The sequence below is a fragment of the Pongo pygmaeus genome, chromosome 6, assembly GCF_028885625.2.
Source record: "Pongo pygmaeus isolate AG05252 chromosome 6, NHGRI_mPonPyg2-v2.0_pri, whole genome shotgun sequence".
Taxonomy (NCBI): Eukaryota; Metazoa; Chordata; class Mammalia; order Primates; family Hominidae; genus Pongo; species Pongo pygmaeus.
The window spans coordinates 36,769,139-36,795,842 of record NC_072379.2 but is presented as its reverse complement, the minus strand read 5'-3'; the positions used below and the strand labels follow the sequence as shown (position 1 = coordinate 36,795,842).

Genomic DNA, 26,704 nt, shown 5'->3' with positions numbered 1-26,704 from the left:
AGGTCAAGGTCCCACAGGGTCAGTTTCTTCTGGAGGTTCCGAGGGCTGCTCCCTTACATGCCCCTCTCCTGGCTCCTAGTGGCTGCCTGCCACCCTGGGCTTCCTGGGTTTTAGAGGCTTCACTGCAGGCTCTGCCTCCATCTTGATGTGGCCTTCTTCTCTGTGCCCGTGTCTTCTCCTTTTCTTATAATGACACTTGTCATTGGATTTAGGGCCACTTGGGTAATCCAGGATGATCTCATCTCCAGACCCTTCTTAATTACATTTGCAAAAACCCTTTTCCAAATAAGGCCTCATTCATGGGTTCTCAGTGGACAGACATTCTGGGGGCCACTCACTCTGGTGCTAAACAGTAGAGCCTGGCTCATAGCAGACAGGCACTTAAGGACGTCTGCCCACAGGAAAGGGGACACTTGCTTAGCACAATGTTATATTGAAAGTGCTCCAGCGGATCTGACAGTGCCACATCACAGTGTGTGAGTGAACAGAGTCCAGGCTCTGGGACCAACTCTGAAATAAAACATCTGCTACAGGCCAGGCGTGGTGGCTCATGCCTATAATCCCAGCACTTTGGGAGGCCGAGGCAGGTGGATCATGAGGTCAGGAGATCAAGACCACCCTGGCCAACATGGTGAAACCCTGTCTCTACTAAAAATACAAAACTTAGCTGGGCGTGCTGGCACACGCCTGTAATCCCAGCTACTTGGGAGGCTGAGTCAGGAGAATCGCTTGAACCCAGGAGGCAGAGTTTGCAGAGCTGAGACTGCGCCTTTGCACTCCAACCTGGGTGACAGAGCAAGACACTCTCTAAAAAAAAAAAAAAAAAAAAAAAAAAATTCCGCTACAAAACGGCCAGACCCCCACAGAGCATTCACACCCACAACACTGGATCTCTAAAGTACAGTGGGCTCCTTCCCACTCCTGTTCTAAGGACTGCTAGGCAGTGAAGATGGCATCCTCATCCCCTGTAGATCACTGCTGTCAGCCTAGGGTCTGGATTTAATCCAGATTAAACCAATAACTATATTGAGCAGTCAGGATGCTGGGAGCCCGACAGAGGCCGGCAGGCACCAGTACCACCTGTGTCTGCTTTCTGGAGAGTCGGTCATCAGGCCAGGGCTGGTCTCTCTGCCCTGTGGCCACTGCCTTATCTCAGACCCTCACTAACATGGCCTGCGTCGAAAGTCCAGCCTCAAAAGCTCTTCCTTTTCCAGGTGAGTGACCCTGGAGCATCAGGGGGTCATGGTGGCTCTGTGGCTATGTTCTTCAAGGACCAAGGACATGCATGCAGATGACATTGCAGGCTCTGGTTCAAAGAAGAGGCCTGCCAGGCATGAGCTGGTGGTTGTCCTGGCCTGTTCACTCATATCCTTAACAAGGTGACTGGTACTGTTTTGCACTTGCTAGAAATCTGATCTGTGCGTGGCCCAGCCCTTTAGGGAGATAATTTCTTTCCATCTTTAAACTAACCTTTATAATTATCTTACAATTGGGGGGCAGAAGGGCTGAAGATCATACCTGGGGATAATGCTGTTTAGTGGTTTTTCCTGTTTCTGTGGCTTTTTGAGAAATGATGTTTGTGAGGAGTGAGGGGTGGGTGCAGGGTGATGTCTCACCTCCCCTCTTCAGAAAGAGCCCTACCACCTCGGCGTGATGGATGGGGGACGGGCCTTGCTCCTACAGATCAAAATCTGCGGGATTTAAGTGATTTAATCAACTTCTTAATCAACTTCTTCCAAACCCTGGTTCCTCCCTCTGCTCTCAAACTCCCAGATGTGAGGAACATTTGGCCATGACTTGGACTGCGTCTCCATCTAGTGCCTGGCTCCTTGAACTACAGGTGCAGATGGAAACTGGCTTCTGTAAAGCCAGGGCACTCTGTGGACTTGGGTAACTACAAGAATGAGTGTGGAGAAGTAAGGCCTCCAAACAAATCCAGTCCTTTATCGCCACAGATCTACTCCAGTCCAGAGCCCTTTCCTCTTCCTCACCCCACACATTAAAAACAACAGCTGCACCAAGGACAGAAGCAGGGGCCACAGGAAGGCAGCATGCCCAGCTCTTGCTGCAGGCTGAAGGCAGGCTCCCAGGCTATGGGGCAGGGCTGCGGGCTCCGAACAGGAGCAGTCACTGGGGTGGACTTGGTTTTGCTCTGGACCCCAGTTTGAAGGTGAGGCCTCTCATGGTCAGGCTCTTGCTGCCGTGTGGAGTGGGCATGTTCTGCATGTCAGACCCTATCAGGTATGACTGTAGTCTCCCTTAGGAACCTGTGGCTGGCCTCCAGCACCTGCCGATGGGGGCACACCCCTGTCCCTCTCCAGGCCCAGGAAGTCATGCCTGAAGTCTGGACTGGTCTTCGGCCTCAGGAGATGCTGGCAGCCAGCCTATCTGCTCTGTGCCAGGAGCTCTGCTGGGCATCGGGGCATATTAGGGACCCAAACCCCATCTCTGCCCTCCGGTGTCTTACAGTTCAAAAGACAGAGTGGAATAAGATAGGTCCTAAGTTGTTTTTTTTTCTTTATCATGGTAGACTATAAACCCTATAATGAGATTAAATGAAAGAATTTACATAAAGTATGTTTACGAACATTTGTTTTTCTACTTGTCATTTATTATTGTATCCTTTTTCTGTAGGAGCATTAAAAACACTTAATTTTTTATTTTTTTATTATACTTTAAGTTCTAGGGTACATGTGCACAACGTGCAGGTTTGTTACATATGTGTACATGTGCCATGTTGGTGTGCTGCACCCATTAACTCATCATTTAACATTAGGTATATCTCCTAATGCTATCCCTCCCCCCTCCCCCCACCCCACAACAGGCCCCAGTGTGTGATGTTCCCCTTCCTGTGTCCAAGTGTTTTCATTGTTCAATTCCCACCTATGAGTGAGAACATGCGGTGTTCGGTTTTTTGTGCTTGTGATAGTTTGCTGAGAATGATGGCTTCCAGCTTCATCCATGTCCCTGCAAAGGACATGAGCTCATCCTTTTTTGTGGCTGCATAGTATTCCATGGTGTATATGTGCCACATTTTCTTAATCCAGTCTATCACTGATGGACATTTGGGTCTTTGCTATTCTGAATAGTGCCGCAATAAGCATACGTGTGCACGTGTCTTTATAGCAGCATGATTTATAATCCTTTGGGTATATACCCAGTAATGAGATGGCTGGGTCAAATGGTATTTCTAGTTCTAGATCCTTGAGGAATTGCCACACTGTCTTCCACAATGGTTGAACTAGTTTACAGTCCCACCAACAGTGTAAACATGTTCCTATTTCTCCACATCCTCTCCAGCACCTGTTGTTTCCTGACTTTTTAATGATCGCCATTCTAACTGGTGTGAGATGGTATCTCATTGTGGTTTTGATTTGCATTTCTCTGATGGCCAGTGATGAGCATTTTTTCATGTGTCTGTTGGCTGCATAAATGTCTTCTTTTGAGAAGTGTCTGTTCATATCCTTTGCCCACTTTTTGATGGGGTTGTTTGTTTTTGTCTTGTAAATTTGTTTGAGTTCTTTGCAGATTCTGGATATGAGCCCTTTGTCAGATGAGTAGATTGCAAAAATTTTCTCCCATTCTGTAGGTTGCCTGTTCACTCTGATGGTAGTTTCTTTTGCTGTGCAGAAGCTCTTTAGTTTAATTAGATCCCATTTTTCAATTTTGGCTTTTGTTGCTGTTGCTTTTGGTGTTTCAGACATGAAGTCCTTAACATGAGCCACACATTTTACTAAATGCTCTAGATACATTGGTGCACTTGTCACAACACCTGGAAGGGATGGCTGTTATCAATCATATTTTTAGATTAGAACTATGAAGCTCAAAAAGGTTAAGTAACTTGCCCAATGCCATGCACCTTGGTCCAGGGTAGAGGGGCTGACAAATATGGCTTTTGGTCCTAAGGGTAGTGCCAAGCTTCCTGAAAATGCAAACTGAAGCATTAGCCTGCCTCTTTGAGAGGGATGAGGAGTTCTTGGCTTCTATATTTGAAAATAGAAAAATAAATATTTTCCTTGGTACAGCTGTGAAGATAGAAATAAATGAGATTGTGTATGTGAAAGGCCTGCTCACATTAGAGTCTTAATAGTTAATGAAATTATCATATTTCTTAGTTTCCAAAAGGCAAATCTTTTTCTCATGTCTCTGAAAATGGGATATGTTTTACAATAAATGGTTGAGGAAAACACTGGGTCATAGTTTATGGACAGTGTAGTCTCTTTCTTAGTGAAGTTTCCTGGTCTTCCTTATGATCACTGACAGCTTTGATTCAGTTCACTACCAGGTTGCCTGGCATTAGGTGGTACATTTACATGACAGGGACCTCGTCAGCATCTCTGGGTGGGAGTTTAACATCCAGAGAGTAGGCTTTCAGGACTCTCGGCAGGGAGGAGGAAGGTTTGGGTATTTCCCAGGTGAAAGAGGACAGATGTCATGGAGAGAGATAAGGAAGGCTCAGCGAGGCAGGTTCCAGGGACAGAGAGGAGGAAGAGACCTGTCAAGCGTTAGGTAGGTAGCGTCCCTTTAAGTCAGGACAGGTTTCTTGATCTGTGCTGCAGGAGAATGTGGCAGTTCTCCAAAATAATTTCTGGGGGCCTTGTGGTGGCAGATGGTGAATAGTGTGAATCAGGCAAAAATGAGTCCCCTGAGGGGCCAGTTCAGTGCTTGGCCTCCAGGGTCCCTGCCTCCCCAGCAGCCAGCCCAGCCCTCCCAGCTGCCCTCACCAGCCAGGAGCCAGTGGCCGACGGTGCACATTAATTCCCATAGCACCTGGCTCCCCGGCTGATTCCCAGGGATTTGGTGAGAGGGACAGAGTGAAGTGGGGAAGAGAAGGAAGAAAACTGATGTTTCTTTCAGATCCACTGAGAGACACTAAGCCCCACAGTTTGCTGCTGGGAGAAAGGGTTTCCTTCAGTTATTTCTGCAACCTGATTGAGAAATGCTTAACCCTGCTTAGTTCAGGTATACAAGGCTGCTTTTCAGGGCTGATGTTCCCTTCTGTCCCCGGAAACACCACCCTACTGGGAGGCAATGCATAAGACCATACAAGTAAAGACAGGTGATAAGGTTAGGATGTGTGTCCAAACTGGGAATCTCATGATGAACTGTGATCCCTAATGTTGGAGGTGGGGCCTAGTGGGAAGTGTTTGAGTCATGAGGGTGGATTCTGCATGAATGGCTTGGTGCTCTCCCCTTGGTAATGAGTGGGTTCTCAATCTATTATCTCAAATGAAATCTGGTTGTTTAGAGAGTCTGGCACCTCCCTTTTCTCTCTTGATCCCTCTTTCAACATGTGATATGCTGGCTCCCCCTTCTCCTTCTGCCATGATTATGAATTCCTGAGGTTCACCAGAAAAAGATGTTGCCCCATGCTTCTTGTACAGGCTGCAGACCATGAGCCAAATATACTTCTTTTCTTTAAAAATTACCCTTTATAACAACACAAAATGGACTAATACAGCAGGATTTCCTTTTCCCCCACCAGCTTTATTGAAGTATAATTGGTATATAAAAAACTTCACACAATTAGTGTATACAATTTGGTGAGTTTGGACGTAAGTATACACTCATGTTACCATCACCACAGTCCAGGTAATTAATATATCCATCACCTCCAAAAGTTCTCTGATGTCCTTTTGGTTTTATTTGTTTTGTTCTGTTTGTTTTGTGTTGTTATGGTAAGAACACGTAACATGATTGGGAGGCCGAGGCAGGCGAATCACGAGGTCAGGAGATCGAGACCATCCTGGCTAACATGGTGAAACCCCGTCTCTACTAAAAATACAAAAAATTAGCTGGGCGTGGTGGCAGGCGCCTGTAGTCCCAGCTACTCAGGAGGCTGAGGCAGGAGAATGGTGTGAACCTGGGAGGCGGAGCTTGCAGTGAGCTGCGATCGGGCCACTGCACTCCAACCTGGGTGACAGAGCCAGACACTGTCTCAAAAAAAAAAAAAAAAAAAAAGAATACGTAACGTGGTATCTACCTTCTTAACAAATTTTTAGGTGCACAATATCATATTGTTAACTATGGGCATGATATTGTGCAGCAGATCTCTAGAACTTATCTTGCATAACTGAAACTTTATACACATTCAACAACTTTCTATTTAACCCTACCCCCAACCCCTGGCAACCACCATTCTGGTTCAGCTCTGGTTCTATGAGTTTAACTCCTCTAGCGACTTCATATAAATGGAATCATACAGTATTTCTTCTTCTGTGACTGGCTTTTTCCACTAAGCATAATGTCCTCAGGGTTCCTCTGTGTTGTCACAAATGGCAGGATTTCCTTTTTTTTTAAGCCCAAATATTCCAATGTAGGCATATAGCACATTTTCTTCATTTATTCATTGTCCAGGGGCACTTGAGTTGTTTCTATATCTTAGCTATTGTGAATAGTGCTGCAATTAACATGGGAGTGTAAATATCTTCAAAGAAGACATACAGATGGCTGACAGGTAGAAGAAAAAGTGCTCAACATTGCTAATCATCAGGGAAATGCAAATTAAAACCTCCATGAGACATTACCTGACAACTGTCAAAATGGCTATTAACAAAAATCAAAAGAGAACAAGTATTGGTGAGGATATGGGGAAATTAGAACCCTTGTGACTCTTGGTGGGAATGCAAAATGGTGTAGTCCTTGTCGAAAACAGTATGGAGATTTCTCAACAAGTTAAAAACAGAGCCACCATACAATTCTGCAGTCTCACTTCTGGGTATAAATCCATAAAAAGTGAATCAGAGCTTCAATTTCTTTACCTTCTTTGCCTATGATTTTCAATCCTGGGTCTGAAAACGGTGGTGAGGGCATCTGAGCTAAGTTTGGTGTTTCCACAGGTCTACTGATGATGATACATCAGAGATGAGACCACACAGGCTTTCCCAGAACATCAGATTTCTTTTTCTTAGGCTTATAGAGTTCCCCTGTAACCTCGTGTCAATGAAAGCTATACATGGTATTTCTAGTTCTAGATCCCTGAGGAATCGCCACACTGACTTCCACAATGGTTGAACTAGTTTACAGTCCCACCAACAGTGTAAAAGTGTTCCTATTTCTCCACATCCTCGCCAGCACCTGTTGTTTCCTGACTTTTTAATGATTGCCATTCTAACTGGTTTACTGGGCATATACCCAAAGGATTATAAAACATGCTGCTATAATGACATATGCACACGTATGTTTGTTGTGGCACTATTCACAATAGCAAAGACTTGGAACCAACCCAAATGTCCAACAATGATAGACTGGATTAAGAAAATGTGGCACATATACACCATGGAATACTATGCAGCCATAAAAAGGGATGAGTTCGTGTCCTTTGTGGGGACATGGATGAAGCTGGAAACCATCATTCTCAGCAAACTGTTGCAAGGACAAAAAACCAAACACCGCATGTTCTCATTCATAGGTGGAAATTGAACAATGAGAACACTTGGACACAGGAAGGGGAACATCACACACTGGGGCCTGTTGTGGGGTGGGGGAGGGGGGAGGATACCATTAGGAGATATACCTAATGTTAAATGACAAGTTAATGGGTGCAGCACACCAACATGGCACATGTATATATATGTAACAAACCTGCACGTTGTGCACATGTACCCTAAAACTTAAAGTATAATAATAATAAAAAAAAGAAAGCTATATATAAGAAAGGGAACACAATGCAAGATTATGCATTTACCTTCAGTTTTGTTACTTATGTAGATAGTATTAAAAATGTTACTTATTTTTTATGTTTATAAAATTCATACAGGTGGAATCCCATTGTGTAAATTATTTAAAAACTTACCTTGCTTTCTTAGTATTCTCTTCCAGAGATTCATCCACATTGACAAAGGTTGAAGGTATATTTATTTCATTGCCCCACAGAGTTTATCAGAATATGTCAGGATATATTCACCCATTGTGCTTGCTAGACATTGGTGTTGCTATCTGATGGTTTTTAGCGACTGCAGGTGCTACTAGTGACACATTTTGTTCTACATTGTGGCCCATATGGGCACATACTTATTTAGGAAGCATACCTTAGAGGAGAATTTCACTCACGGGGCATGTGTGTCTTCAACGTTACTCAGCAACACCAAAATTATAATACCTTTAGGAGTTTTTAAAGTCTTCTTTAAGGGTTTTATATATTGCAGATATCTTGAGTTACCATATGGGGGGTTCTTCTTTTCAATTCTTTTGTGGTATCTTTTGATGGAATTAAAGTCTCTAAATTATCTTTTATGGTTTTTTATTTTAAGTCTGGTTTTTAAAATCTTATCCTCCTTAAGGTAACAAGGCTGTTCTCATATATATCCTCCTTAAAGTTTGAAATTCTTTAAATTTTGCTTGTTGCATTTAAACTTTAATGGAGATGATACTGATTTTTGTGTGTGTTGTGAGGTGGGAAATCTGATTTTTTTTCTTGTTGTTCTTCATGTGGATAACAACTTGTCTCAGCCCCAACAATGGGACCCTCAGTACAGCCTCTGTCATGTGGCTACTTTTACATATGTGTGCATTGACGTCTGGGCTTTCCATTCTGTTACACAGGTGTATTTGCCTATTGCATGCGAATACTCTGCTCTCTTAAGTGCTATAGATTTATACTACGTGTTGCCAATTGGTGGGCAAGTTAGTTTTCCTCAGAACTATCTTGACTATTTTCTCCATCTATTTCTCCCTACAGATGTACTTGATGTGTCTTAGAGCATACACACACACACACACACACACTCACTCTGTTGAGGTTTTAATCACAATTGCATTGATGTTTAGATCAACACAGGGAAAACTAAGAACTTTACCTAAAAGAGTTTTTCTATCTAGATATAAATAAATCAACATTATTTATCTATAAATTTGTTTACTTATGTATAAATATATACTTATATTTATATACATATATGTCCATTTAATTAGGTACTCTTTAAGGGCTTCTTTAAAGTTTCATAATTTTATCCATAGTTGTATACCACTTTTGTTATTTGTTTAAAGTTTTTTTAATTGTGACAAAAAAGATGACAAAAAATTGCCATTTAAATCTTTTTGAGTGTTCAATCCAGTGGCATTGTATATTCACAAGGTTGTGCAATCATCACCACTATTTCCAAAACTTTTTCATCATTCCAAACTGAAACCCTCTGCCTGTTAAGTGATATCTCCTCATTCCTCTCTACGTCAGGCTCATGGTAAATTTGAATCTAATTTGTCTCTAAAAATTTACCTGTTCTAGCTATTTCACATGAGTAGACTCATTCAATATTTGTCCTTTTGTGTCTGGCTTATTTCACTTACCATAATGTTTTCAAGGTTCATCCAACTTGTAGCATGGATTAGTGCTTCATTCCTTTCTGTGGCTGAGTAATACTCTATTGTATGTATATGCCGTGATTTGTTGCTCCATTCATCTGTTGATAGACACTTGGGTTGCTCCTATCTGTGTGGCCACTGTGAATAATGCTGCAGTGAACATTGGCATACAAGTATCTGTTTCAGCCCTTGCTTTCAATTCCTTTGGCTATTGTAATACCTAGGAGTGGAATTGCTAGGGCATATGGTAACTGTTAAGGACTGAATTATTTCCCCCAAAATTTATATGTTGGAGCCCTAACTTCCAATGTTTCTATACTTGTAGATAGAGTCATTAAAGATGTAATTAAGTTAAATGAGGTCATAAGGGTGAGGCCTTAATCTAATAGGGCTGGTCTCCCTACAAGAAGAAGAGACACCAAGGATGTGTGCACAGAGAAAAGGCCATGTGAGGCCACAGAAGGAAGGTGGCCATCTACAAGCCAAGGGGAGAGGCCTCAGCAGAAACCAAACCTGCCAACACCTTGACCTTGGACTTCCTGCCTTCAGAACCATGAGAAAATACATTTCTATTATTTAAACCCGTCTGTGGTATTTTAAATGGTAGCTCTAGTGAACTAAGAAAGTAACTCTGCTTTAACATTTTGAGGACCCACCACCCTTTAACATGGTGTCTGCACAGTTTTACATTCCCACCAGCAATGGACAAGGGTTTCAATTTACAAGTGTTACAATTTCTCCACATCCTCACCAACAGTTGTTATTTTTCTTTTATTGTTTGTTATTGCTATAACCATCTTAGTACATGTAAAATGGAATCCTATTGTGGTTTGGATTTGCATTTTCCTAATGATTAATGACATTGGGCATTTTTTCATGTGCTTATTGGCCATTATTTTTGGAGAAATGACTGTTCAACTCATTTTATTGAGTTGCTTGCCTTTTTGTTGTTGAGTTTTAAGACTTTTTTATATTTTGAATATTAAGCCCTTATCAAATATATGATTTGCAAATATTTTCTCCCATTCTGTTTCCTGTCTTTTCACTGTCTTGATAAAATATCCCATTATGCAGGTGAGTTTTTAATTTTAATGAAATCCAGTTCATCTGTTTTTTCTTCTGTTGTTCATGTTTTGGTGTCATTTCTAAGAATCTGCTGCCAAATTCTGGGTAAGAAAGATTTAAACCTTTGTTTTCTTTTAAGAGTTCTATGATTTTTAGATATTGTATTTAGGCCACAGGCCAATTTTGAGTTAATTTTTGTATATGGTATGAGGTAGGGGACCAACTTCATTCTTTTGCACATGGCTTTCCAGTTGTCCCAGCACCATTTCTTGCAAAGGCTAATCTTTTCTTCACTGAATAGACTTGGCACTCTTGTCAAAAATCAGTTGGCCACAGAAGTCTGGGTTTATTTTTGGACTCTGAATTTTATTCTATTGTTTATGTCTGTCCTTATGCCAGGACCACACTGTTTTGATTACTGTAACTTGGTGGTAAATTGGGAATTGTGTGTATTTTGACTTTTTTAAAGATTATTATGGTTATCCAGGGACCTGTGCAATTCCATATGAATTTTAGGATACGCTTTTCCATTTCCGTAAAAAATGGTTGTTGGAATTTTGAAAGGGATTGTATTGACTCTGTAGATTGCTTTGGGAAGTATTGCCATCTTGACAATATTAAGTCTTCCAAGCCATGAACATCAGATATCTTTTCATTTATTTGTGTTTTCTTTAATTTCTTTAAGCAATGTTTTATAGTTTTTAATGCACAAGTCTTTTACCTCAATTAAATTTATTCCTAGATATTTTATTATTTTAGATGCTGTCGAAATAGAATTGCTCTCTTAAATTTCTTTTCAGATTATTCATTGCCAGTATATAGAAAAACAGCCTTTTTGTGTGTGTCAATCTTGTAACCGGCAAGTTTTCTGAGTTCAGTTATTAGCCCTAGTATCTTTCTCGTGAATTCTTTGAGGTTTTCTATAGACAGGATCATACTAACCATGAATAGAGACAGTTTTATTTCTTCCTTTCCAATTTGGATGCTTTTATTTTCTTTGCCTAGTTTTTCTGGCTAGAACTTCCAATAAATGTTGAATAGCAGTAGTGAAATTGGAAATCCTTGTCTTGTTCCTATTTTAGGGGGAAAGCTTTCATTATTTCACCATTGAGTAAAATGTTAGCTGTAGGTTTTTCGTAAAAGACTTTATGATGAGGAAGTTCCCTTCTCTTCCTACTTTGATGTGTTTTTTTCTTCATTATAATAGAGCATCGGATTTTGTTAAATGCTTTATCTGCATCAATTGAGATGACCATGAGTTTTTTTTTTCATTCTTCATTCTGTTAATGTGTTGTATTATGTCCATTAATTTTTGTAGGTTGAATCACCCTTACATTCAAGGAATAAATCCCATTTGGTCATGATGTATAATCCTTTTAATATGCTGTTGTATTCACTTTGCTACTATTTCATTGAGGATGTTTTTTATCTGTCTCATTAGAGAAATTTACCTATACTTTTCTTGTGATGTCTCGATCTGGCTTTGGTATCAAGGTAATGCTGGCCTCTTACAGTGAGGTAGGATGTATTCCTTCCTCTTCTATTATATGGAAGAGTTTCAGAAGGATTTGTGCTAATTCTTTGTTATATGTCTGATAAAATTCACCAGTGAAGCCATCTGGTCCTGAACTTTTATTTGTTGGGAGGTTTTGGATTACTGATTCAATATCTTCACTTGTTATAGGTGTTTTGTTAATTTTCTTCTTTTTGAGTCAGCTTAGGTAGTTTGTGTGTTTCTAGGAATTTGCCCATTTCACGTAGGTTATCTAATTTGTTGGAGTACATTTGTTCATAGCAATCCTTTACAGTCCTTTCTATTTCTGTGAGTTCTCGCTTTCATTCCTGATTTTAATAATTTGTATCTTCTCTCTTTTTATCTTTGCCACTCCAGCTAAAGATTTGTCAGTTTTGTTGATCTTTACAAAGCACCAAATTTGGCTTTATTGATTATCTCTCCCTTTTTTTCTTTTCTTTTATTTTTTGAGACAAGATCTCACTCTGTCACACAGGCTGGAGTGCATGGCATGATCTCAGCTCACTGCAACCTCCACCTCCTGGGCTCAAGCGATCCTCCTGCCTCAGCCTCCCAAGTAGCTGGGACTACAGGTGTGCACCACCATGCCCAGATAAATTTTGTATTTTTTGTAGAGAAGGGGTCTTGCCATGTTGCCTAGTCTAGTCTTTAACTCCTGAGCTCAAGCCATCTGCCCACCTCAGCCTCCCAAAGTGCTGGGATTAGAGACGTGAGCCACTGCGCCTGGTCTGCTTTTCTATTCTCTATTTTGTTTATCCTGTGCTAATCTTTATTATTTCCTTCCTCCTGCTAACCTTGGGTTTAGTGTGCTCTCTTTTTACTCATTCTTTTAGGTGTAAAGTTAGATTACTGATTTGAGATCCTTTTTTGTTTTACAATATAAGCATTTATAGCCATAAATTTCCCTTTTAGCATTGTTTTTTCTGTAAGTTTTCATATGTTGTTTAAAAATACTTTTCCTTTATTTTGTTTTAAAATATTTTTCCTTTAGTTTTGCAAAAATCATATATTGTTTATTATAATGTGGTAAAATTGGAAATCAGACTGCCTTTCTTCCAGAGGTCTCCTGTTTTTGTTGTTGTTGTTGTTGCAGGCTGTGATTGTTTGTCTGTTTTGTGACTTTTCTTAACTATTTTTCAGACTCTACTCCTTGCCATTTGTGTCACTGAATTCTCTGTTCCTTAGATATTGTTCAGTTAGCTTTTTCCAAAGGTTTCCTTGTATATCAAGGGAAAGAGAGGAAGACAGAGAAAGAAGACAAAGAAGGAAGGAGAAGATAGGAGAACCTCTTGTAGTCTCTGCAGAATGGTTCTGTGCTTGGACCTTCCTTCACCCCTTAACCGGATTTCCCGGAAGCCTCGGAATCCACCTGGGATGAAAGCTTAAGGTCTTCTCAGGTTTTTTCTGATCATGCATCTTACCTTGGGCATGTGCATGGTGTTCTAGATTCCTCCAAATACATGGGTGCTTTAGAATGCCCGAATATCCCAAGGAAGCTATTTCTGGGCTCTTTCTCCCTCACTCTGGTAGGCCTCTGCATGTCTCGACAGTTGTCTTTTGGCCTGGGTAGGTGGCTGCAGGTTATTGTCAGCCTTACAGTGTTTTCGAGCATCATCTACTGCTTTTCCATCCCAAATGGCTTCTGAGTTAGGCAAAACAGAGGCCTGCATCTTCTGTTGGTCTTTCAAGTAGCTCCAGACAGTTTCAAACAGACATGCACAATAATTTATGAATGCTGTCTGCTCCCTCCTGAACCCGGGACCAAGTTCCCAGCATGGGAATGAAGACTGCTGCTGAGCAGAGGAGGGTGAAGCAAAGACAAACAAGACTGCCTCAAAGCTTTCCTGCCATTTTTAAGTTGCCTTGTTCATGATTCAGTGCTTGCTTTGTTGCTGTAAACCTTTGACTGTTTTCCACGTTTCTAATGAAGCTGGTTCTGACAGTTCCTGTTTGTTTTTCAGTGCTCCTGTGGGGAGAATGGGAGGGGTAGAGCTGCCTACTCTCAATTTGCTGATATCCCTCTATATTTATTCTTAAAGGTCTTATTTTTTGTAAAGAATTGTAAATGGAATATTTTTCTGTCATGTTTTCTCGCTGAAATTTGCCATGTAAAGATGTAATTGATTTTGTATATTGCTTTTATAAGAATATGCCAGTTCAGGAAGAGGAGGAAGAGAATGTGCAGTTCAGTTGTTTGTGTGGTCCGTGGGGTAGGAGAGAAAGGCAAAAGCTTCTTGAGGAACAGTGATGAAAGAGTTGATCTCTGAAATCTGAGTACCTTGGATCAAGTAATAGATTCTCTCCTATCCATTTTGTAATCTTTGATAATTTACTGAAGTGTGTAAACCTCAGTTTTCCCAGCTGAAAAATGGGAGTAACATGAGGAGTGAATCAATTAGCTTTGGCTGTATAACCAACCACAAAACGTAGTGGCTTCAAGTAACAATTGTTTTATTTAGCTCTTGCTTTTGTAAGTGGCTGATATGGCTGGGCTGGTGTGGCCTCTGGCAATGTGGTTCCTCACCTTCCCATAAGCTAACTCATAATCCTTCACATAGTGGGCCTAGGACTCCAAAAAGCATCAAGAGAGGGCAAACTCCAATATGCAAGTATTTTTGAGACTCTGTTTGTATATCACTTGCTGTAGTCCCATTGTCCAAAGCAAGTCACATGTCAAGTGAAAGTCACACCTAAGAGTGTGCCTTCAGAAGGGCAGACCCAAACACAGGGGTCTATTTTGGTAACAAGCCAGCCTCCTGATCCACCCACCTCCAACTTGCAAGATACATCAACTCCATCCCAGCACCCAGAATGCTCATTCCATGCAACCTCAGTCTCAAAGTCCGGATGTCTCTCTACTTTGGGCAACATTTCATGGTTCAGTGGAACAACGTCCTTAAGATTCTTACAAGCCCATTTGTCCAGTTGAGAGAGTCTACTTGGCACCATCTTAAATTGCTTAGGTTTTAATAAAAGACTTTTACAGCCATACCTAGCTTTTATCATTTTTTCTTTTTTTAAATTTTCTTCCTTCCTTTGAGAATCTTTTGCCAGTGGAGAGGTTAGAAATGTGAAATGGTTTCATTCTTCCATCCAGCAAGTCCTGGCTCCTTCATATTGCCTCTAAGTTCTGCTTCTAAGCCAAACAATTCCTTCTTCAGATTGTTTCTCACTTGCTTATCTTGTCAGACACAGCTGGGAGAACCAATAGACCCTTCACCAGATGTGTTCATTGGGTATGCTTTTTTCAAGGTTGTCCAGCTGTCAGCTGTGCCAGGTGTCTTGCTGTGGCCTAACACTGGTTGCCACTTTTCCTGTCCTGACTGGCGTTCTTCACTCATTGCTTTTCTAACCCCTGCCTTACACTCTGTCCTGAAACTAATGCCACAGGCTCACTTAGGGCTCTCCTGTGGTGGTCTCAGGCTTGCGAGTGCAGTAGTGAGCCAAACCCTGCAGCCAAGCCCTTTGCAAGCCTCTGCTTGCATTACATTTGCTAAGGGTCCATTAGTCAAAGCAGGTCACATGGGCAAGCCCTGAATCTTTCGAGTTCGGGCTGACTCTTTCGAGTTCGGGCTTGCCCATTTGACTCGGAAAAGACGGAAAACAGCCTCCTTCTTGATGGGATGAAATGCAACATCCTGTCGCAAAGGGTGGTCAGTTTTGGCATCTATCACAGGTGCCTCATTTGCAGGATTGTGGTGCATTGCTAGAAAGAGGCAGTAACACACAAGCATCTGCTTCAGAGGATGATGGTCCACAGCTGGGTAGGCTGGAATTCTACACAAAGCGCAGCTTCCCTTTATGGCATTTAGGTTCCTGTATTTGCTGAATTGGATCTACATTTGCTTCCTTTCAATTCAGACAGCCCGAGGCATGCCTGAGGTGGGAACATGCCTGAAATGGCTCCAGTGGAGCAGCAGCACAGCAAAGCCACCTTCTTCTGAGGACGCACAGACCCAGAAGCCCATCTGTGTCCTCTTCTTGCTAGAAGCAAAATCATAAGTGAAACTTTAAACTACAGCAGGGATAATCCAGGACTGATTGCATTATCTTTGTAACCCTCGTTAGAGAGACAGATGGCTCAAGAAATGTAAATAGCCAAATGTCTCCCTGGGGGTTCTGCAGCTATGTGGGGAGCCTCTCGAGAGAACAACACACACAGACTAGCCTGTGAGGAAGGCCTTTCCCTTTCAGTCAACTTCATCTAAAGAGATCGAAACCTTGTCCATATCCCTTAACAATCCCATAGGAATATGATATTGACCAAACTATCACTTAAAATATACTTAAAGATTTTTTCATTCCTGAAGATTGCCAGAAAGGAAGAAGCATGAGAAACTCAGAAAGGCCGTCCTTACATTTACATATTCAGTGTCAGCAGCTGCTCGCTAGCACAGGAGGACAGATCTGGAGGATGAAGTAAGGGAAGGAGTACAGGTCAACGGAGAGGCAGAGGTGGGCCTCCCAAACGAAGGAAAATGTTAAGAAAGGATGCACCATACCAAACAGAGTATGTCTCATGTGCTGACATAGTCTTCTTGTTCTGTTAAAAATAAAAGACTGAACAAGTAACTAAAGGCTACATAGAAGACACAGGTGCTGTGTGGTGCTGGAGGCACAGGAGACATCTGAGGCATTCACCTTCCTGAACTCTAGCACCTGGGAGGCCCTGGCTGAAGAGACAGGAGAATTCTGGCCCCAAAGCTCACCTGTCAGTCAGCCATGATCCCATTACATGGGTACAAAAGTAGAAACAGCAGAAGACCTGCTGGTATCTCTCGGGGCTGCCTACTGCAGCCTTTTATTTAAGGAAAGTTACATTATTTTCTATTTTTTATTTTATTATTTTATTTTATTTTTTGAGGTGGAGTCTTGCTCTGTTGCCCATGCTGGAGTGCAGTGGTGCAATCTCGGCTCACTGCAACCTCTGCCTCCCAGGTTCAAGCAATTCTCTTGTCTCAGCCTACCAAGTAGCTGGGATTACAGGTGCATACCACTATACCCGACTAATTTTTGTATTTTTAATAGAGATGGGGTTTCACCATATTGACCAGGCTGGTCCCAAACTCCCGACCTCAAATGATCCACCCACCTCGGCCTCCCAAAGTGCTGGGATTACAGGCATAAGCCACTGTGCCTGGCCAAGGAAAATTACATTATAAGTGAGGAAAACCTGAGTGAATGATTCATTCACCCTGCAGTGACTGTATTTTGGTGTTTTTGTGTAACATTAATAGGTGCTGTTTCCCAAGAGCTTGGAATAATTTAGGTTTCATGAATAGGAAATATATGCTGTTTCTTTTAAAGCCGAGACTTGTTTTAGACCTCTTTTGCCAAGTTAATTTTGTAGATATTTCAAAGTATTGATGGTTCATTTCCTTGATCATAAATCAGTGACGATACATCTATTTAATATTTGTGAGATGAAGCACATCTAATTCAAAGCCACCATGTCTAACTGGGGTGTATATGTACTGCATTTTATAAAAATATCTAAATCACATAGAGTTAGAAAAAGTACCTCAAAATGTTCCCATATGTGGATTTTCATCATATGGTTCTACATGTATGTTTAATTTTTCTAAGCATTAATTTGCAACATGTAAATGTAATTTTCTCATGTAGGGAGTTTTTTGTTTTGTTTTGTTTTGTTTTGTTTTGTTTTGTTTTGTTTTGTTTTTAGATGAAGTCTTGCTCTGTCACCTAGGCTGAAGTGCAATGGCACGATCTTGGCTCACTGCAACCTCCGCCTCCTGGGTTCAAGTGATTCTCCTGCCTCAGCCTCCCGAGTAGATGGGATTACAGGCGTGTGCCACCATGCCTGGCTAATTTTTTTGTATTTTTGTAGAGACAGGGTTTCACCATGTTGGCCACGCTGGTCTTGAACTCCTAACCTCAAGTGATCCACCTGCCTCGGCCTCCCAAAGTGCTGGCATTACAGGCATGAGCCACCGCACCTGGCCTGGGAGATCTTTAAAAATAGTTATATGGAAAGAATTTTTCTTGTGTCAAATATATGTATGGTTTTTCAGAGTACGGTTTCTGAAGGGATAAGCTATAAATTAAGAAAATATTAGTTGTGTGTCTTTCTGAGTTGTAGGGAATTTTTGAAACCCATACAAGTGAGGAAACATTTACACTTCCTTTTTTTTCCCCCATAAATATTCATGGAACACTAGCTATGTGCTTAAACACTACAGTAAGGTTGAGGGCACAAATATGAATAAAACATGGTATTCTACAGCTTGGGAGAAGAGGCAGACATTGACTATAATTCCATGAGATAATTGTTATAAATTAAGCCTTTGCAAAATACACAGTGAATGGAGGAAATAATTCCTCCATTCAGGAATCTGGGGAAGAATATTAGAGGAAGTAATACTGAACAAGGTCTGAAAGGGTGGGTTCATCTGGCCAGGAGGAGAAGGGGAGGAAGGACTATTTCAAACAAAGCAACGATTTTAACAAATCAAAGCCTACACTAGGGTAGCAAATTGGATATAGGGAAAAAAATTATCTTGTATATTATGAAAGTAGGTGCTATGTTTGCTGTATCATGATATTTCTAAGCTTTATGTTTTATGTTTTTATACTGATCCTTTTGCAAAGATTGAAATCCTTATTTTGATCTTTTGGCTAAGGAATTAAAAAATTGTCCTAAAAAAGGATCTGTTTGTCACCAGAATAGTTAAAATTAATGGCAAGGATGTAAAGCCACTGGACTGCTTGTAAGTTGATGTGACAAACTTAAATCTATGTCTACACTATGATCAGCAAACATCCAAGAGAATTGGATGTGCATGGCCACCAAACTACATTTATAAAATGTACATATATGTTTTTTCATAGTAATCCAAAACGGGAAGCTTACTAAGTACCCATTCAGAAAAGAATGGATTAACAAACTGTGGCCTATTCATACAGCAGATGTCAAAAGGAATGACTACTTGATATATAGAAGATATGGTTGTCTCAAAATATTATGCTGAATAAAAGAAACTTGGAATAAAATAGTGCATACTATATGATTCTGTTTAGTTGAAATTCAAGAACAGGAAAACTGATCTATGGTGGTAGAAGACAGAAGTGTAGTACTGATTGGGAAGGGACACAAGGAAACCTGGAGTGAAAAAATTTTCGCTGGGTGTGGTGGCTCATACCTGTAATCCCAGCACTTTGGGAGGCTGAGGCGGGTGGATCACGAGGTCAGGAGATCAAGACCATCCTGGCTAAGATGGTGAAACCCCGTCTCTACTAAAAATACAAAAAATTAGCCAGGCATGGTGGCGAGTGCCTGTAGTCCCAGCTACTCGGGAGGCTGAGGCAGGAGAATGGCGTGAACCCAGGAGGCAGAGCTTGCAGTGAGCAGAGATCGCGCGACTGCACTCCACCCTGGGTGACACAGCGAGACTCCATCTCAAAAAAATTAAAAAAAAAAATTTTCTATATTATGATTGGGGTGGTAGATGCATGAGTGTATAGATAAGTAAATTTTACCAACCAGTAAGATTTCTATCTTTTTCTGTATATAAAACTAAACATTTTAAGAGGTGAGTACGTGGGAGTGGTGACTGGCACTTACACAGCTGAATACAGGGCATGTCTTTCGAGTAGGATTTTCACACCTGCACAGGGAAGCTGAGGCTATAGTTCACATGTGCATCACGAAGGCCGAAAAGGGCTCCCCTTCTGAAACAAGAGCTGGAAAACCATGACGTTATCATGAGTAGACAACAAAGTTTCTCCTCACTAATCCACACTGCTGAAAATGCAGCCTGCATGATAATGCATGATTGGAAGAGTCATCCACAAAAAAGGAATATAGACATCCACAAAAAAGGAATTATACTGATGCTTGTGGAAGAATCCCAGTTCGAGAAACCATCAACAAAACATATTAATAACAGGTGAACTCCATAGAACCTAGGCAAAGCAACTATGGAAGTGCTCCAGGAAATATGTTAAACTCTCTTAGAAGAAGACCCCTTTGCAAAATGAGTTGATAATCAAAATGGTAAAACATGCTAAAAAATGCAAAACCATGAAAAGTATTCCACAGAACCAATAAATTGGATAATTCAACCCTAAGAACGGAGAGCTAATGGAGCCATCCAAGAAGGACTTCAAAGTAGTATTTCATAAATACAAAAGGTGATAAAGGAATAAGATATCAGTTTATAGCAAAATTCAAGTGGTAAAAATAAAAATGAATAAGAATATCTATTGTTGGTGTCTTAAAGAGGCTTCTTACAGCCTTCTGTGTAAACAATTGGACATTTTTGCCTATAACTGAAATTTCATGGACCTTTCGATCCAAGTCGGATTCCCTGAAGCACTATGCAATTAAAACCCCTGCGCATTAAGGTATATCCCATGGTTTTCTTTATTATAACATTGCTTTTAATAAGAAAATATGAAACTATGGTGAAAACTCATCAGTAATGAAATGGCGGAATAAAATATACTGTATACATTCACGAGTTAATACACAGTGACTAAAAGCAGTGACTTTGTTACAGATGAGTTGGCTTGGTGGGGTTTCCATAATGTGTCTTTAAGCAGGAAAACGAATGGCAGAAAAGCTGATTAGTATCTCATTTTTCCTACAAGAAGCACTGAGAAAAACAAAAACCTCTATGTGTTTTTATTCATTGTGATATGAGAATGGAATGTCATGGAAAGAAACATACTAGGATGATACTGTTGTTCTGTGCAAATGTTGGGCAGGGGATTTAGATCAGGTAAGGAAAAAAATCAAAACAAATAAATGGTTTGTTTTAAACATATTGTCCTTGGAAAACAGCATGCATTTTGTAATTACATTTAAGGGAAATTATACATCCAATCAAACACATACATACATGTACATGTATGCATATACATACATATGTGCATATATATTATGTTTTTTGTGTGTATATGTGTGTGTATTTAAACACACACACACACACACACACACACACATACCAAGAAAGAGAGGGAGGGAAGCAGGGCAGGAAGAATAAGGGGAGACAAGAAAGAATGATGAAGTAATATATAGAAAAAAATTAATAAACTAAACAAAACTAAGTAGATGAATAATGTATATTTAAAGAACAGTATACTGTGAAACAGAAACCGGTAGTTAACATATGGAAAGCAATTAAAAATATCCCAGTGAAAAATATTTGGTCATTGAAACTAAAAATCCAGTTGATTGGTCACATTTAAGGAGAGAATTAGTGACATCGCTGGGGGTGGAGGTGGAGAGACAGAGGGGCTACTGTTGAAGAGACAGTGACTGAGGATTTTTGAGAAAAAAGTTAAAACATGAAAGGTCTTAGATTTAACGTGTCCACCAAGTGTCAAGTTAGATGTGCCGGGAACAATGACAGAAATGGTGACTCACACCCAGCCACATCACAGTGAAGCTGGAGGAGAAATTCTTGAAAATGTCCATATGGAAAGGCAGGTTTCTAGAAAACACCAGCAATCAAAGTAATAGCTTTCCTCTCAGTGATAATGGGCATGGAAAGGCAACGAGTATTTAAAATAGCTAGAGGTCCTGAGAAAAAAATAATGATGATCTAGATTTCTGTAGTTACCCATTTTCATTTGAGAATAAGGGTAAAGACATTATTAAGTTTACAAGAACTAAGACATTTTAATATTGAAGATGCACCTTACCAACAAAAATACCTTTCTCATCCAGAAAGCAATGGTAGGTCAAAACCAGAAAGAACAAAACAGTGATTTACAGATGCCTGGGAGTTGGGCGGTTGCAGTCAATGGAGTTTATCGGCTCAGCGGATGCCATCCCACAGAGACAAGAGCTGAGTCCTCTGTAGAACCCAGAAAAAGGAAGGTCCGTACAGCCCAGAGTGTGGGGGGCTGGGTGCACAGATGGCTGAAAGTGTCATGCCTCTCTTCCAGCTCTGTCTGATGTAAGCTAGGCATCCCTGGGCAGAGGCTGCCAGAAGCCTGAACACTCTCCTCGACTCTTCCACCATCCTCACTAACCCAGCACAGCACAGCACAGAAGGAAAAGGTGGAGAGGCAAGAGGATTCTGAGGAGTACAGAACTCTAAGCCAGAAGCAAAGAGAATGAAAAAAAAAAAGTAAAGCATTATGCTAAATCTATGTAAGTATTAGTCTAAAAATGATAATAGAAGGAAAGTAGGTTTTGTGTGTGTTCAGAATCACTTTGTAAAGAAAAGAATTGCTAACCATTACTTCAGAGTTAGCAAGGGTGTTTACAAGGCAGTTAAAGCAGAGCAACTTCTTTTTCTTTGAGGAGAGACTAGAAATACTGATTAACTTTAGTTAATTTTCAGTTATGTTAGAAAATATAAAGGCAACCATCAAAAGAATATGCATAGAATATTTAACAACTCGACTAGTAGAGGAAAACAAGGGGAATACACAAAATCAGCACCACGGGTGGAATGAAGAGGGGAGAAAAAAAAGCAAAGAGAAATATGCCAAATACAAAATGCAAAGCTCTATATGTTCTCCAAAATGTATACCACTTACAACAGTAACAAAAATATAGTTCCCATAAAAATTACTTTACCAAATATGAGCACAATGCTGAAGTAAAAACAAGCCAACCTAAATCCATACATATACCAGGCTTATGGATGGAACATCTCAGCATTGTCTTCCCTTCTGGAACTGGGCTGTATTGGTTGGCACGCCAGCAGCTGACTTGGAGCATGAGGTGAACTTGAGCAAGGAAACCACAGATTTTGGGGACAGAAATATAGGAGCCAGGCCTCTTAGAGCACATAACTGCCATGCCAGGCCTGAATGCTGCCCATGAGTTCCTGATGTGAGAGAAAATGCAGTGTAAGCCTGTTGTCTGCAGACAAGCCTAACCCTAACAGGTATTATTCAATAAATGCTGTCAAGAAAATTGGGTTTACACAGAAAAATTAGATTAGATCACTACCTCATAGTATATGCAAAAATAAGTCCTAGGTAGTTTAAAACTCGAAGTGCGGGGAAAAAAAGTAAGATTCAATATCTGTGAGTAAGAATCTATGGCTTACAGGGAATGAAAATTTTAAGATGCACAAAAAAATACAAAACACAAAGGAAAAAACTACCATATATTTCCACAATAAGATACAATAAAAGCCATGAGGATAAGAATTTGGGGCTGGGCGCAGTGGCTCACAGCTGTAATCCCAGCTCTTTGGGAGGTCAAGGTGGACGGATCACCTGAGGTCAGGAGTTCCAGACCAGCCTGGCCAACATGGTGAAACCCTGTCTTTACAAAAAATACAAAAAAAAATTAGCCTGGCGTGGTGGCGCACGCCTGTAATCCCAGCTACTTGGGATGTTGAAACAGGAGAATCGCTTGAACCCAGGAGGCAGAGGTTGCAGTGAGCCGAGATCATGCCATTGCACTCCAGCCTGGGAGACAGAGCAAGACTTTGTCTCAAAAAAAAAAAAAAAAAAGAAATAAAAAAATAAGAATTTGCTATCCAAATAAATAATTAATACTCTAAATAATTAAGAAAAAATCTGAGAAATGAGAAGGAACAGAACCAGAAGTACTGATGACAAGAATGATATGAAGAAAAAATGTTCAGCCTTAGCAGTTTTCAGGGAACTGCAAAACAATACAAAAGAAAGCAAATTCTTACCCATTAATTTGAAGAAAAAAAAGAAATTTGAGAGTAACAATTTGTCTTGGTCTGTTTGGGCTGCTATAACAAAATACATGAACTGGGTGAAATGTAGACAACAGACATTTATTTATTACAGTTTTGGTGGCTGGAAGTCCAAGATCAAGAGGCCTGCAGATTCAGTGCCTGGTGAGGGCCTGCTTCCTGCTTCATAGATGGCCCCTTCTCCCTGTGTCCACCTTGTAACGGAGGGAGGGCAGGAGCTCTCTTGGGCCTCTTTCATAATGGCACTAATCCCACCATGAGTGCTCTACCCTCATGAACTAATCACCTGCCCAAGTCCCCACCTCCTAATACCATCACCTAGGGGGTTAACATTTCAACATATGAAATCTGGGGGGCACAAACATTCAGACCATTGCACAGCGGTTGGCTAGAGTGTAAAGAAATGATGGTGCACACAGCTGGTGTGAGCATGAGTTGGAAGGACTTCTTTGGAAAAAAGTTTGCCAGTGTATTTCAGAATTGTAAATGTGCATAGCCAGGCAGTATGCAGTAATCATGAATTTTTGCTTGTGGGTTGATGGAGAGATGCTCTCATGCATTTTATACAGGGAAACTTCAACATGTATATTTGTTAAATCATTATTATTAATGACCAAAAATACAAAATAGAAACAGGCTGAATGTGGTCATCAAGAGAAAAATGGATTAATTAATTATGGAACATTCATATAATGTACTACTACACAGCATTTGTATTTATGCCAACATGGAGAAATGTCAAAACATATAACTAAGTAAAAAAAAAAAAAAGACTAAAAAACAATAAAACAAGATGAAACAGTATTAGTATGATACATTTATTTGTTGCAAATTCAAAGAAAACCAATGCATTATATTGTTTGGAGTCTGTGTGTGTGTGTGTTTAGCATATGCACACACTATAGCATACATGGCATATTTTGCTAGTGGCTTTCCCTGAGGAAGGAGTAAGGACAGGACTGGAGTTGGTGGGCAAAGGATGCCCTTGCTCTATGTGTTGTAGCCAAGGTTTTGAAAAAGTGAAACTATATACATGCACACACCCACCCACACACACACACAGTCATGTGCCTCATAACCACATTTCGGTCAACTATAGACTGCACATAGGATGGTGGTCCCATAGAATTACAATACTGCATTTTTACTCTACCTTTTCTATGGTTAGATATGTTTAGATACACAAATCTTTACCATTGTGTAACAGCTGCCTACAGTATTCAGTACAAGAACATGTCATGCAGGTTTGTAGCCTAGGAGCAATAGGCTATATTGTACAGCCTAGGTGTGTAGAAGGCTGTACTATGTAGGTCTGTGTAAGTGCACCCTCTGATGTTCACATCAACAAAGATCACAACAACAAGATCACAGAACATCACATTTCTCACAATGTATCCTCGTTGTTACATGACTCATGACTATATGTGTGTGTGTGTGTGTGTGTGTGTATGTATATATATACATGGAGAGAAAGAGAGAGAGAAATATAGCTGTTAGGTTTAGGTGACAGGATTGGGGGTATTTATGTTCTTCCTTTTTCTTTTCTGGAATTTATAAAATTGCTGTAACCTTTACTTATAAAATTATTATACAAAGACTCCACTAGCAGGCCTCGGGTTGGGGTACCTTTGCTATAGGACTGTGAGGTGATGAGAGGCCAGGAGTCTTACGTCTCACTTGTCCATCCTTTTCCTACTTCAGTAAAGATTCCTGCCCCTCTTGCCTAATTCAGAATTCAAAGAGTATGGCCAGAACCCACCTGTTGGTTCTTCCTATTTGTATGAGAGAGTGAGATTCTTGGAATTGTAATTACCCACAGAAGTCAGTTTTAAATTGTGCAGCGGTGTCTTTGAAATAGTTTCATCGTTTCCAATGGATAAAGAAATTTTGCAGAAAGAACTGGAAACAGTTTATGAACTTGTTTCTGTGAAAAAAAAGAGCTTCCAACATAAATAATAGTAAAAATTGGCCGGGCACAGTGGCTCATGCCTGTAATCCCAGCACTTTGGGAGGCCGAGGCGGGCAGATCAGGAGTTCGAGATTAGCCTGGCCAATATGGTAAAACCCCGTCTCTAATAAAAATATAAAAATTAGCTGGGCATGGTGGCATGCGCCTTTAGTCCCAGCTACTCAGGAGGCTGAGGCAGGAGAATCGCCTGAACCCAGGAGATGGAGGTTGCAGTGAGCCAAGATCATACCACTGCTCTCTAGCCTGGGTAACAGAGTGAGACTCTGTCTCAAAAAAAAAAAAAAAAAAAAAAAAAAAAAAGGAATAAATGTCATGTTACATATGTTTTTTAAAAATAGGAAAAAAATAAAGTATTTGAAGGTCAGTTCACTCACAATGTGGAGCCTCTGTGCTGAGCTGGGGAAGCTGGAGGAGAGCCAGTGTCCTTGGTATGTGGCTGGAGTCCTTTTGCATGATTGATGCGTGAAAGGTGGTCAGGGGTGCAGCTGCTGTGCTTTCCTAGGTGGAAACCCACCGCCTTCCAGTATCAGCTCTGTGGCCTTGGCTGGTCACTTTGCCCCCCTGACTCTCACTTTCCTCCTCTTTGCAATGAGGGTAATAACAGTGTCTGATGGGGTGGCATGAGAATTACTTTGTTTAACAGGCTGTATATTTAGCCCTTAAAACAATGCCATAGTAGTGCAAACAAAAAGTAACGATTTATTGTTAGTATTGGTATTATTATTCCTTTTTGCTACTGGCTCCAGGCTCCATGAGCAGGAGAATCCTGCTTGGTTTCTCACCACCTTGTCCTTGCCATCGACTATGATATCTAATAAATAGTGGTGTTTAATACATAGTGGCTGGAAGAATGAGTAGAAGAAATTGGTGTTGCATTGTGCTGGCACACTTATTCTGTACTGTGAATATGAAGCCAGGCAATGTTCTCAAAAATTACTTGACCCGTGTATCAAGTATCAAAATTGTTCAGAGTTTGTGGTTTGAAGATGGTACTTCTGGAAGCTAATCCTAAAGAAAGGATCCAAAATACAGACCAGGAATTATATGGAAGGCTGTCTTGGCTGTATAAGAACTTGGTAACCTTTAAGAGACACAGGTTGGGTAAATCATGTCCAGATGGTAAGATACTGAAATGCTTTGTCCAAGATAATTTGAAAGTATAGGTAAATTTTCATT

At 40.6% G+C, this 26,704-nt stretch overlaps 1 protein-coding gene across 1 annotated transcript in view; it reads left to right on the top strand.

The window, feature by feature from the left end:
• Positions 1 to 26,704, top strand: part of VWC2 (von Willebrand factor C domain containing 2) — a 155,373-nt gene that overhangs the window by 77,419 nt on the left and 51,250 nt on the right. The window lies entirely within an intron of this gene.